Genomic DNA, 12,510 nt, shown 5'->3' with positions numbered 1-12,510 from the left:
ACTAAAAGGGACTCAAAGAGCTAAATAGATAAAGCTAGAAATCCAGAAATGAGTTACAGAGTTAATGAGTTAATCAGCTGAAGCTCCAAAGGCCAGGAGCAACTTAGAATGTCCAAATATTCTCCAGATAAAAAGTTTCCGACCTCAGCCCCTGTCTTCATTGTATCAGTTAGATGATGCCATTGTAAGATTTACTTTAGCCTGCTAAAAGGCCCAGTTTATTCTTTAACTTAACCTGTGTGCTGTTTTTGCCTCTTTCTCCAGCCCCTAATCAAGTAACTTTGGAACCAGGGCAGGAGACAGACCTCGAAAGTGTAAAGAAACCCATGTGGACAAAGAATGCTGAAGTCCCAAGAAAAGCATAGTTTGGGAATTATGTATCTCCTGTATATATCATGCCTTATGCTGACCCTTACCCAAAAAGACCCTGTAAAACCCCAGACCCCAAACCCTTAAGCACACCTCCTCCCTGAGGTTGCCCACATTCCCCTTTCTTCGAGTGTGTGTGTCTCTCTCTGTCTTACTTCAGAAAAGTAGGGAGGGGCAGCTGAGAGCTCTGATTTGGGCTTGCAAGTCCCTGTCACCTGGGTGACCCAGAAAGGACTGCAGCTGTACAATCATGTTCCTTAGTAGCTTGCCTGAAAATTTCTTTTCTTTGCCTTTGGAAAATTCTCAGAACATAATTTCACTCCATCCGCTGCTCTGCAGCTCCCCAGAATGCTGGGGTGGTAGGGTCTTAGTTCCCATGCCTTACAGATTCAAATGGACGTTGGACACCAGGTGACCCTGGCTTCAGGAGTTGGCAAGGGATTATGCCCTTAGCCCGAGCAGCAGTTCAATGAGCTTCCCTTTCTTCCATTTTTCCTTCCTCTGCTTTATTCAAGTCAGCCTGCCTTTGTCTATCTTGACTCTAGCCCACTCCTCCCTTGCAGTGTAATCAAACAAACCTGCCTTATCTACTCTGGCAGATTCCTCCCTTGGAGTGCGTGCAAATAAAACTTCTACTCGGCTTCACTGCTGTGTATCTGCCCTTCAGTTGTTTCTGTGGCAGGGACAAGAACCAAGGAAAGTAAACTCAATAACAAACATGCACTACACCCTCTGTACGACTCTAAATGGGTACAAGTATTTTGGAGAACAGTTTGGAATTACCTATCAAAGTTGAACATGTATAAATTCCTGAGGATATACCAAAGAAATGTGCAGGAAGGAAAGGCCATCATGGCCCTGCTCAGAATGGCTCCACATAGCAAACAACTCGAATGCTCACCCAGAGTAGAACAAAGAAAGAAACCAAGTGTTGTGTATTCATACAATAATGTACTCAAATGTGACGGTGAATAAACTAACTCTACATAATACCTATTGAAAGAAGAGAGACAAAAATGAAGGCATGTAATATATTTCCACTGATGTGATGTTCCCAAAGTGGAAAAAATAATTATAAATTTTTAGACATGCCTATATGATGGTGGTGAAAGTATATATAAAGAAAAACGAAAAATGATTATTTGAAGAGTCAGGATTGAGGTTACCTGGGGTGAGGAAGAAATGGGATGTAATTTAATCAGGAAACCTAGAAATTTTGAAGGGCTGGTGATTTTCTTTTCCTTGACTGGAGGACTGATTAGATGAGTGCTCGCTTTATAACTGTTCACCCTATACAGCTGAAGTTTATAAAATTTCTGAATATGTTGATTATGTTCCAACATAAAAAAGAGGGGCTTTTAGGTCTTCAAAGACAAAATAAGAAAAGAATGATCAACAGTGGTATTAGACCAGATCCCTTTCAGGAGCCTAAAGTCAATTCTCCAACATTCTTTTCTTAGGGTTTGGAGTATGGCAGAACAAAATTCCATGTGCATTTTGTGATGTATGCTTTGATGAGAATTAATGGAGTAGTTTTCCCTTTAAGTTGGAAAATTCAAAGAACTACTTTTTATGCAGTCATCCCCTCAAGGTAAGCTTTCATTTTGCAAAGAGTTTCATTTTATTCCTCAGTTCTTTTAGCTTTTCTTGAAAGTATCTTCGTAAGACTGTACTTACTTTTAGTCAAAGTGCTACCCAGAAGAAATTTTATGTCATAATTGAGAACCGCAAAAATAGACGTTTTTAGGCCTTCACCCATCAGCATCATATGGCCATTAAAATTTGACTGAATTCAGACTGTTACTATGCCCTCCAGACCCAAGCACTCTGACAGCGCTTGGAGACAGTGTCCGCTTCACCACCATCCCCTCTGCTGTGACCTTGCTCTGCCTGAGTACCTGCCACGTCCCCTCACTGGATGTTCCACCCCAGATAAACTCATGGCTCACTCTTCTCCTCATTCAGGTCACTGGCGAAAAGGCCACCTTGCAAAAGCCTTTCCAAACAATATAGTCTAACGTACCCCATGCATCACTCTCACTTGTCCTGCATCTGTATAAAATCCCCTCAAGCAAGACTTTGGGCACCATTATCAGATCCGTAACACATTGAACAGTCAGGCACATAACAGATGATTAGGAGATATTTGTGAAAAAATGAATTGACCTTCATGAATACACTGAGCTGAACGCATCCTGTCCTACTTTATAAAGATGAGGAAACTGAAGCTGAGAGAATTTAAGGAATTCTCCACAGGGACATACAAGCTAGAAAGACAAAGAAATGAGTTTACAACCAATAAAGACAATTATTTGATGCACCAACCCCAAAGAGACACATCAGGCTGAAATGAATTCAGCAGCGGAAAATCCTGCCTGTAATAATTCAGTGAAAAGGAAAGGAGCACTCATCCAGTGTGTGTCCCAGGAGATGAAAAACACAAAACACAAACAAGACTAATGAGGGCTCTGCCATGAAACACGTGCTTTATTGGAGAAGGAAAACAATAGACACGCCAACATCCTCCCAGGATGGAGACCACACCCAGACCAGAGAGAGGTGGCAGAGCGAGATTAGGCAATGATGTCGCTGTGCGTCCTCCAGCCGCATGGCATCAGCTCAGGCACCAGGCCTTTTCTCTGTGAGCTGTCAGCTCAGGTGGGAGCTGAGAGAAGACGCATGCGTCACCACGGCAGAAAGGAGGGTGATGGGGTCCTGGGACTGAGACGAGCCTGGGTCCTTCCGTTTCATGACCCTGGGCGGTGCGGGCGCTGTTACTTGCACTTGGGAGGACACTTCTGCTGGCAGGGGGGGCACTTCTGCTGGCACGGAGGGGGAGGACACGGCTGCGGGCACTTTGGGGCTGGGCAAGGCTCCGGGCACTTAGGTGGAGGGCAAGGCTCCGGGCACTTAGGTATGAACACGGGGGGAGGCTGGCAGGGCTGCTTGCACTGCTGCTGCTGGTAAGACATCTTTCCTGGGTCCGAGGAATCTGGAAGACAAACAGACCCCGGGGCTCCTCACAGACACAGGCCTGTCGCCACAGCCATCAGGGGGCCAGCAACCCTGTGGAGCCCAAGGACCCTGGTCCCAGTCGGGCGCCCGGGGCTTCTCGCAGCTTCTTCACCCTCCCCTCCGAGCACCTCCTACTCTCCGCTCTCCTGCCCTGTCTGGTTGCTCTCTCCTTCCATCACTGCCTCAAGACAAAGTTGCCTTTGCAGGTGTTGTGTGAATACAAAGCTTATCTGCACAAGAGGAACCCAGGTCTTCAACCAGCGGCCAATCCCAGCGCCCATCCTACCACAGCTGCATGAAGGGCCAGGCGCGGGCCTCCCGGCCCCGGCTGTGGCACTGCGGCTCCCGAGGGGCTGCCACGGCTGCCGCCCGCACCCAGGGGGCCTCAGCTCTGCAGGGAGGCGACTGCAAGCAGGGTGGGCAGCACAGGGCAGCCTCTCCTCTCACTCGCCTTCCCTTTAAGGGTGTACCTCTCATCTCATCTCCCCTCCCCTTCGGGCTCACCTGCTGAAACCTGCTAAAATTGATCCCCAAGTCCTCAATCCCTCCCTCTCCCCATACATGAGCGTTACCCAGATTCAACAAATATCCGGGTGCATCTTCTGCCCCAGGCTACACCCTAACAGCACCCAGGTGCCAAGCAAGGCCTCTGAGGTAAGTACTCACCTGACGCTCCGCAGAAGGTCTAGGGCTGAGTGTCGGCAGGATAGCCTCCGTGTGCTGAGGAGGCCCTTTTATAAGGAGCAGGCGGCTCCAGGCAGGGGACGGCCCAGGACCAGGGCGATGCACTTGTTTCCCAACCCTAATGCCTCCTGTGTGCAACCTCAGGAATGACTTGCCACACTCATGCCGGCATCACGGAACTTCCTGGTCTCCGCTCTTCCTCAGCCCTCACGCGGAAGCGTCTGTGACTCACCGGGACCCCGTGTCACACTCCCATGACGGTGCCACGGGACAGGGAGGGGGTGTGAGAGACTCAGTGACAGCCGCGGGGCCCTTCCACAGCCAGAGGCGGTGCTTCCCCACCCCAGGTTCCCGGGCGTCCCGTGTGTACGCTCACCGCCCCGGTCGGAGTCTGTGCCCAGCATCGCGCTTCTCTCCCTCTGAGGGCAGAGACCAGGGTGCGCTAACCTGGGGCCTGACCATATCTTAACTGAATCTACAATTTTTGTTAAATGAACTTTTCCTTTTACTCCCCCAACTAGTTCTGGCTTATCTGGACAATTAGTTGAGGGGAACAGAGCCTCAAGGTCTTGTGTTGGTGTCCTAGGAGCTCGCTGGGTGTGTTTCCATGGAGCCATCAGGGGGCTTGAACAGGACAGCCTGACTGCTCAGTTTCCAGGCCCTAAGAGTCACCGACTGGGGCGCCTCCCGAGAGCTCACATTTGTGGGTTGACACACCGGCCTGGCCCCTGTGGCCGTCATGAGCGTGAGGAACTTGGGGTCTACTAGCAAATGCATCTGCCCTCAGTTTTCTCCAAAAGGATTCAGTGTCTGCCTGTACCTACCGGGTGGGTTCCCACTCACCCTCCCCATGTGTCACCTGCTACTCTCTCCTACAAATGTTAATTCAGTTGACTCCTTACCAGGCCCTCTGTTTCAAAATGGCATTTATGGGCTTTTCAGACTTTGGTAGTGCACTCAGGGAATGGGGCTCTATGAGCTATCTTTCCCAGTATTCAACTCATTGTTATTTTTACCTAAATAAATAAAATTGGCTGACACAGAACCCTTGATAACTTCTTAGCATGATTTGTTGAATCACTGTAACACATCAGGTTGTATTACTCAACAAGAGAAAACGTGAGTGCATTTGTTACACATACATTTATTGGCACCACTATTGTGTGGCAGAAAATATTTCCTGGCCACCTGAACATCAGTTTACGCCACTGGAACTTAGAGATAATAACTATAACTGCCTCAAAAGTTTGCTTCACAGAGTCATCAAAATGCCTTGTGTGAGATGAGGCACAATACATAGTAGGACTTCATGAAATATGAGGTCTCCATGTATCTGATAAATGGATAATTCACAAAATGTGTAAGGAACTCTTACAACTCAAACACTCACACACAAAAGTATGTTTACATTAAAATTGGCAAAATACATGAATAGACATTTCTCTAGGAAACCCTATAAATGACCAACAGGTGTTTGAAAACAAGCTCAACGTCACTAATCAGCAGGGAAATACAAACCGAAACCACAGGGAAATGTCACTTCACACTTGATAGGATGGCTGTCATCCAGAAAGAGAAAAATAATGGCAAAAGTTGGGGAAATGGTGGAGAAAAGGGACCCGTGTGAATTTATGGGATCTGCAGCTGCCGTAGTGGTGGGCATGAGAGCTCGTGTGGAATGAGAGCCACAGGCCTCTAGATTCCATGTCACCGAGGCCTCAACTTGTCAATATTCACAGATGTAACAAGCGAACATTGGGAAGTGAAACAGGAGTTGGGAAGATGCAAATTTACTCAGCATTCATTTTAGGAATAAATAAGACTATTCCAAATTAAAACACAGAGTCAAGAAACTGTTGAGTCCACCTGTTTTCAGTTCCTAATATCTGCTTTCTCACACAGTTGTAGGAGTCTTAGCTCTGAAATGCTTTCACCTGTGGTCTCGCAGTCCTTCACTATCATTACGAGTTCTTCTCCTTCTCTTCAGTTGGACTCACTATGCCTTAAAAATACCAACCGAAACACGTTCATGTCCCATGTCTTCTTCTACTTAGTATGCATACAAATGTGTCTATAATGATGTCTGTTCATGTTAACAGTGGTTTCTTTGGGTATCTACTGCAGGTACCTCTGGGTAAAGGAAAGAGGATGTCTGGGGTGCAGGAGATGCTACCTTGTCCTGTTATTTAAAAGCTTACGTTTTTTAGCTTTATAGAGGTAAAATCTTACTTCAAATAACAGAACAATGGTGGTTATTAGAGTAGATAACCACAAAGAGCTCTACAACCAGAGCCCACTGACTTCCTCCAACGCAACCTCGTGTAACAGCATCCCTTACACCATCTACTGCATACCTCCCGAATGACAAGCAGCCTTCCAAGGTTCTGGTTACCGGCAGTGTCTGTGTGCTTCCTGAGGTTGCTCCACGGGCCTGGATTACTCCCTCTCAGCCCTCCTGTCTCCCTGGGGGAGTCGTCGGCAGATGCTTCTGCAATGAGTTCACTCATCTTTGCTTATTTGAAGCATCTCCTGACTCCAACTCCCTTTCTCAAGTAGATTGAACATTCCTTGCTATTGTTCATCAAAATTAATGTTAACATGGAGTGTATATAAAATAACAAGTATTTCACATCTGATTCTGAGGTTCTAGAGGACAAGCAAAATGACATGTCATCTTTTTTCCTTACTCCCAGGTTTGGTACATGGCCAATATATGCTGGAAATATGTCTTCCGAGGGCAAGAAGAAAGGGGGAAATTCAGGTGGTAAATAAGGTGAACATGTGAGAGGAAAGAATGAAGAAATGAAAGAAGGAAATGGAAACAAAAGAGCAGGTAAAATCATCGATTTGATCCTCAAAAAGCAAACAATAACAGATGTTGTGCCTTTATTTCAGAAGAAATGTGTGTTCATTGTTGAGTATCATACTTCAGAACTCTCCCCAAGTTTTGGTTCCTCTTCTGTACCAATGCAGGCCAACGAGCAGGGATACAGGACACGCAGGGGGTGAACAAGTGTCAAAGAAAACAGCCGGCATGCTGATCATTTAGGGCAGTATCTTGTTACTTTCATAACCATGCTGATGTATTTCACTGATTTTTTAGTAGGCAGGTCATGATATATGTATTGTATGATATTTAGATGGCCCACAAATTTCAGAGAAACACAATTTTGCCCCCCACCACACCAGTCAGTCACCCAACTTCCAGCCTTTCTAAGCTTTTCTGAGAGAGGGGATGAGAATGAAAATAAGTGAGGCAGGTTTTCAGAAGTGTGTTTCAGTTCATATTCAGCTCTGTAGACCACAGTAGGAACTTGGGGTCTTATCCTGGTTCAGATGACAGGGTTTAACCAGAGAAGCAACGCTAACCTTTCGGAGATGAACTCTGACTGTGTTGTGGAACATTGTGTATTGGGAGCAAAGATGTAAGCAGGAAGTTAATAAGGAGGTTATGGCCATAATTCAGATATTCAAGTGGTTTGAAGCAGGATCATAGCTATGGAAAAGGTAAAAGAGGTCATATGTAGCAACAGACAATTATGAAATAAAAATTCAAGATACTGTTTATATAACCATCAAAAATAAATCCAGATGAACTGAACAAATGATGTGCATGATCTTTGCACTGAACACTACGCACTTTGTTCTGAGAGCGTGTGTCTGATCCTTTGCGTGGATCAAAAGACTGACTATTCTAAGTTATCAGTTCTTCCCTGGTAGTTCCAAAATTCAATGGGATTCCAGACAAACTGCCAGTGAGTTTTTAGGGGAAATTGACAACAACTCAATTATAAAATACATGTGGGATGAAGAGTATTGTGAACAACAAAATGACTTTGATGAAACCAGCGTTGGAGGACTAATTTTAAGACTTTTTTATAGAACCACACTAATGAAGACAGTATGCTCTAGGCATAAGAGTAGACAGAGCAAGCAATAGAATAGAAAGTTGAGAAATACAACCATACATATACGGTAATTGATTTTCAACACAGGTGCTAAGGCAATTCAATGGGCAAACATGTGATCTTGCCAACAAATGTCAAACAATTAGGTATTGATTCAGAAAATAACAAACTTTGGCCATTACCTCCCACCATACACAATGGGAATTCAAAATGTATCACAGACTTAAATGGAAGATATAAGGCTCCAATTTCTGGAAAAAAAACACCAGACACAAACCTTAGTACCATGGGTTGGGCAAATTGCTGTTAAATATCACTATGCAAAATACATAAAGATTTCATAATCAGTCAGAAAAAGACAAACACCTAAGCAGAAAAATGGACAACAGGCACTTCACAAAAGAGCATGTACTCAGCAGTCAATAACAGAATTTTTAAAATATCTGAAACCCCTTAGTAGCTAATAAAGGGCATATTCAAAGTGCAATGAAAGATCATCGCACACACACTCACACACACACATACACTAGATGGGTAAAACTGTCAGAAGTGTGGCAGTGATCAATCAGCTTAAAGGGATAGAGTAAATTAGAAAATGCACTACATCACTGGCAGGATTTTAAGTTCCTGCAAGTATTTTGCAAGCAGTTTGGCATTACCTGTCAAGTTGAAGATGTGTATCTCCTGTGAATACGACCTAGAGAAATCTCTGAACACGTGCACCAGCAAGCCTGAAGAAACTGTGTCACCGAGGCACAGCTCAGACAGCTCCACATAGGACACAGCTCACATGCCCACCAACATTCCAATAAACAAAATGTTCTATATTCATACAATGATGCACAAAAACACTATCGTGAATAATGTCAATTGAAAGAAGAGAGACAAAAATGATGGCATGCCATATGGTTCCATTTATATGATGTTCAAAAAGTGGAAAGTAAAGTATACAGTTTTTTGAGATGACTCTACGACGGTGGTAAAAATATACGAAAGAAAGTCAACAAACATATTATTTTAAGGTCAGGATAGAGGTCACTTGTGCTGGTGAAAGAATGGGATGGAATGTATTTATTTATTTAGAAATTCTTTATCTTGATTTTTCTATTTTTAGTTAATTTTTTAATATAAACTATCACTGACATACAGTCTTATGAAGGTTACACATGAGCAACACCACACTTTCAACACTCATCCATATTACCAAGTCCCCTGACCCCATTGCAGTCACTGTCCATCAGCATAGTAAGATGCTATGGAGTCATTACTTGTCTTCTCTGTACTGTACTGCCTTAGAATGAGATCTGATTTAATAAGAAAACATGAAGGGACTTTTGAAGGGTTGGTGATGTTCTTTATCTTGACTTCAGGGTTGGATATGTACTGCTTAATTTCTAACCATTCACCCTGTACAGCTGAAGATTATGAACGTTCTGAATGTGTTAATTATGTTCCCCCAAAAAAGAGAGAAGACCTTTTACTTTTTGTTATTGTTAAAGAAAAAGCAGACAAAATAAATCATTAACAGGAATGAAAGCACAGAGTCCCTGTCAGTATAGCAAGGTCAACCCCCAACACTCATATCTTAGGGTTCAGAGCACAGCAAGACCAAATTCCCTTGGCATTTTGTGACCTATGTGGCACAAGAATTAATGGTGCACTTTTCGCTATAAGAGGAAAACTAATAGACCTACTTTTTGTGTAGTCACTCCCTCAATAATATTTCATTTCACAAAAGTTGCTTTTTATTCCTCAGGTCCTCTAAACTTTTCTGAAATTAATTTGAAGTACAGTGTGTCCGTTTAGTAGAAATGCTATGCAAAGGAAATTATATGTAATAATTGAGCATCACAAAAATATAAATTCTTAGGCCATTGTACCCCAGCTCGTATGGCTCTCAAACTTTCAACAGATATCAGATGGTGACCACATGTTCCCAACCCAACCTCTCTGACCTCATTGGGAACAGTGTGCCCTTGACCAGCATGCCCTCTGCTGTTTCCTTGCTCTGCCTTATCGCCTGCCATGTCCTCTCATTGGATGATCCACCCTAGTTAAACTCAGGGCTCACTCTTCTATTCCTTCAGCTCTCTGCCCAAAAGCCACCTTGAAAGACTCTTTCCAAATAATGCTCTCTAGCATATGAATGCCGCACATTCCCTTCCCCTGTGTGTCTGTAGAGGGACAAAGACTTTGGTCAGCATTACTACAACCTAGGATAGAGAACACTGCCTGGCACACGATACATAATAGGTAGACATTCATGAGTGAATTCATGTCTATGAGTACGCTTAGCTAAACACATGCTTTTCTACTTTTTACAGATCAGGATATTAAAGCTGAGAGAAGTTAAGGAATTCTTTTCAAGGCCATACAAGACAGAAAGATGTAGAAATGTCTCTAAAACCAATAATATACGCTTTTTTATACCAAATCCAAAAGACACACTTCATATCCCCAAACTGAATTTTGTAATGAAGAAACCTGACTTCAAATATTCAACAGAAAAGTATTGCTCATTAAATGTACTTAACCAAAGAGATTAAAAACAGACAATGTAAACAAAAGTAATGTGACTCATGCATGAAACATTTGCTTTATTAGAGAAGCAAAAGAATAGCCGCTCAAAGGCTCACAGAACAGAGATCGCCACCCAGTGACACACGAAGATGGCAGAGCGAGATGAGGCAATGATGTCGCTGTGCGTCCTCCAGCCGCATGGCATCAGCTCAGGCACCAGGCCTTTTCTCTGTGAGCTGTCAGCTCAGGTGGGAGCTGAGAGAAGACGCATGCGTCACCACGGCAGAAAGGAGGGTGATGGGGTCCTGGGACTGAGACGAGCCTGGGTCTTTCCGTTTCATGACCCTTGGCGGTGCGGGCGCTGTTACTTGCACTTGGGAGGACACTTCTGCTGGCAGGGGGGGCACTTCTGCTGGCACGGAGGGGGAGGACACGGCTGCGGGCACTTTGGGGCTGGGCAAGGCTCCGGGCACTTAGGTGGAGGGCAAGGCTCCGGGCACTTAGGTATGAACACGGGGGGAGGCTGGCAGGGCTGCTTGCACTGCTGCTGCTGGTAAGACATCTTTCCTGGGTCCGAGGAATCTGGAAGACAAACAGACCCCGGGGCTCCTCACAGACACAGGCCTGTCGCCACAGCCATCAGGGGGCCAGCAACCCTGTGGAGCCCAAGGACCCTGGTCCCAGTCGGGCGCCCGGGGCTTCTCGCAGCTTCTTCACCCTCCCCTCCGAGCACCTCCTACTCTCCGCTCTCCTGCCCTGTCTGGTTGCTCTCTCCTTCCATCACTGCCTCAAGACAAAGTTGCCTTTGCAGGTGTTGTGTGAATACAAAGCTTATCTGCACAAGAGGAACCCAGGTCTTCAACCAGCGGCCAATCCCAGCGCCCATCCTACCACAGCTGCATGAAGGGCCAGGCGCGGGCCTCCCGGCCCCGGCTGTGGCACTGCGGCTCCCGAGGGGCTGCCACGGCTGCCGCCCGCACCCAGGGGGCCTCAGCTCTGCAGGGAGGCGACTGCAAGCAGGGTGGGCAGCACAGGGCAGCCTCTCCTCTCACTCGCCTTCCCTTTAAGGGTGTACCTCTCATCTCATCTCCCCTCCCCTTCGGGCTCACCTGCTGAAACCTGCTAAAATTGATCCCCAAGTCCTCATTCCCTCCCTCTCCCAGTACATGAGCGTTACCCAGATTCAACAAATATCCGGGTGCATCTTCTGCCCCAGGCTACACCCTAACAGCACCCAGGTGCCAAGCAAGGCCTCTGAGGTAAGTACTCACCTGACGCTCCGCAGAAGGTCTAGGGCTGAGTGTCGGCAGGATAGCCTCCGTGTGCTGAGGAGGCCCTTTTATAAGGAGCAGGCGGCTCCAGGCAGGGGACGGCCCAGGACCAGGGCGATGCACTTGTTTCCCAACCCTAATGCCTCCTGTGTGCAACCTCAGGAATGACTTGCCACACTCATGCCGGCATCACGGAACTTCCTGGTCTCCGCTCTTCCTCAGCCCTCACGCGGAAGCGTCTGTGACTCACCGGGACCCCGTGTCACACTCCCATGACGGTGCCACGGGACAGGGAGGGGGTGTGAGAGACTCAGTGACAGCCGCGGGGCCCTTCCACAGCCAGAGGCGGTGCTTCCCCACCCCAGGTTCCCGGGCGTCCCGTGTGTACGCTCACCGCCCCGGTCGGAGTCTGTGCCCAGCATCGCGCTTCTCTCCCTCTGAGGGCAGAGACCAGGGTGCGCTAACCTGGGGCCTGACCATATCTTAACTGAATCTACAATTTTTGTTAAATGAACTTTTCCTTTTACTCCCCCAACTAGTTCTCGCTTATCTGGACAATTAGTTGAGGGGAACAGAGCCTCAAGGTCTTGTGTTGGTGTCCTAGGAGCTTGCTGGGTGTGTTTCCATGGAGCCATCAGGGGGCTTGAACAGGACAGCCTGACTGCTCAGTTTCCAGGCCCTAAGAGTCACCGACTGGGGCGCCTCCCGAGAGCTCACATTTGTGGGTTGACACACCGACCTGG

At 46.4% G+C, this 12,510-nt stretch overlaps 2 long non-coding RNA genes across 2 annotated transcripts; both read right to left on the bottom strand.

Annotated features, from left to right (window-relative positions):
• Positions 1 to 2,840: 2,840 nt before the first annotated feature.
• LOC118930589 (uncharacterized) lies at positions 2,841 to 5,099 on the bottom strand. The gene is made up of 2 exons (XR_008994943.1): positions 4,051 to 5,099; positions 2,841 to 3,361 (listed from the first exon to the last, which is right to left on the bottom strand). It is a non-coding gene; the product is annotated as an uncharacterized LOC118930589 (long non-coding RNA).
• Positions 5,100 to 10,553: 5,454 nt separating this feature from the next.
• Positions 10,554 to 12,166, bottom strand: LOC118930590 (uncharacterized). The gene is made up of 2 exons (XR_005032125.2): positions 11,768 to 12,166; positions 10,554 to 11,078 (listed from the first exon to the last, which is right to left on the bottom strand). It is a non-coding gene; the product is annotated as an uncharacterized LOC118930590 (long non-coding RNA).
• Positions 12,167 to 12,510: the final 344 nt, after the last annotated feature.

Source organism: Manis pentadactyla, chromosome 19 (genome assembly GCF_030020395.1).
Source record: "Manis pentadactyla isolate mManPen7 chromosome 19, mManPen7.hap1, whole genome shotgun sequence".
Lineage (NCBI taxonomy): Eukaryota > Metazoa > Chordata > Mammalia > Pholidota > Manidae > Manis > Manis pentadactyla.
The sequence above is the reverse complement of the archived record's forward strand: the minus strand, read 5'-3'. Positions and strand labels throughout refer to the sequence as shown.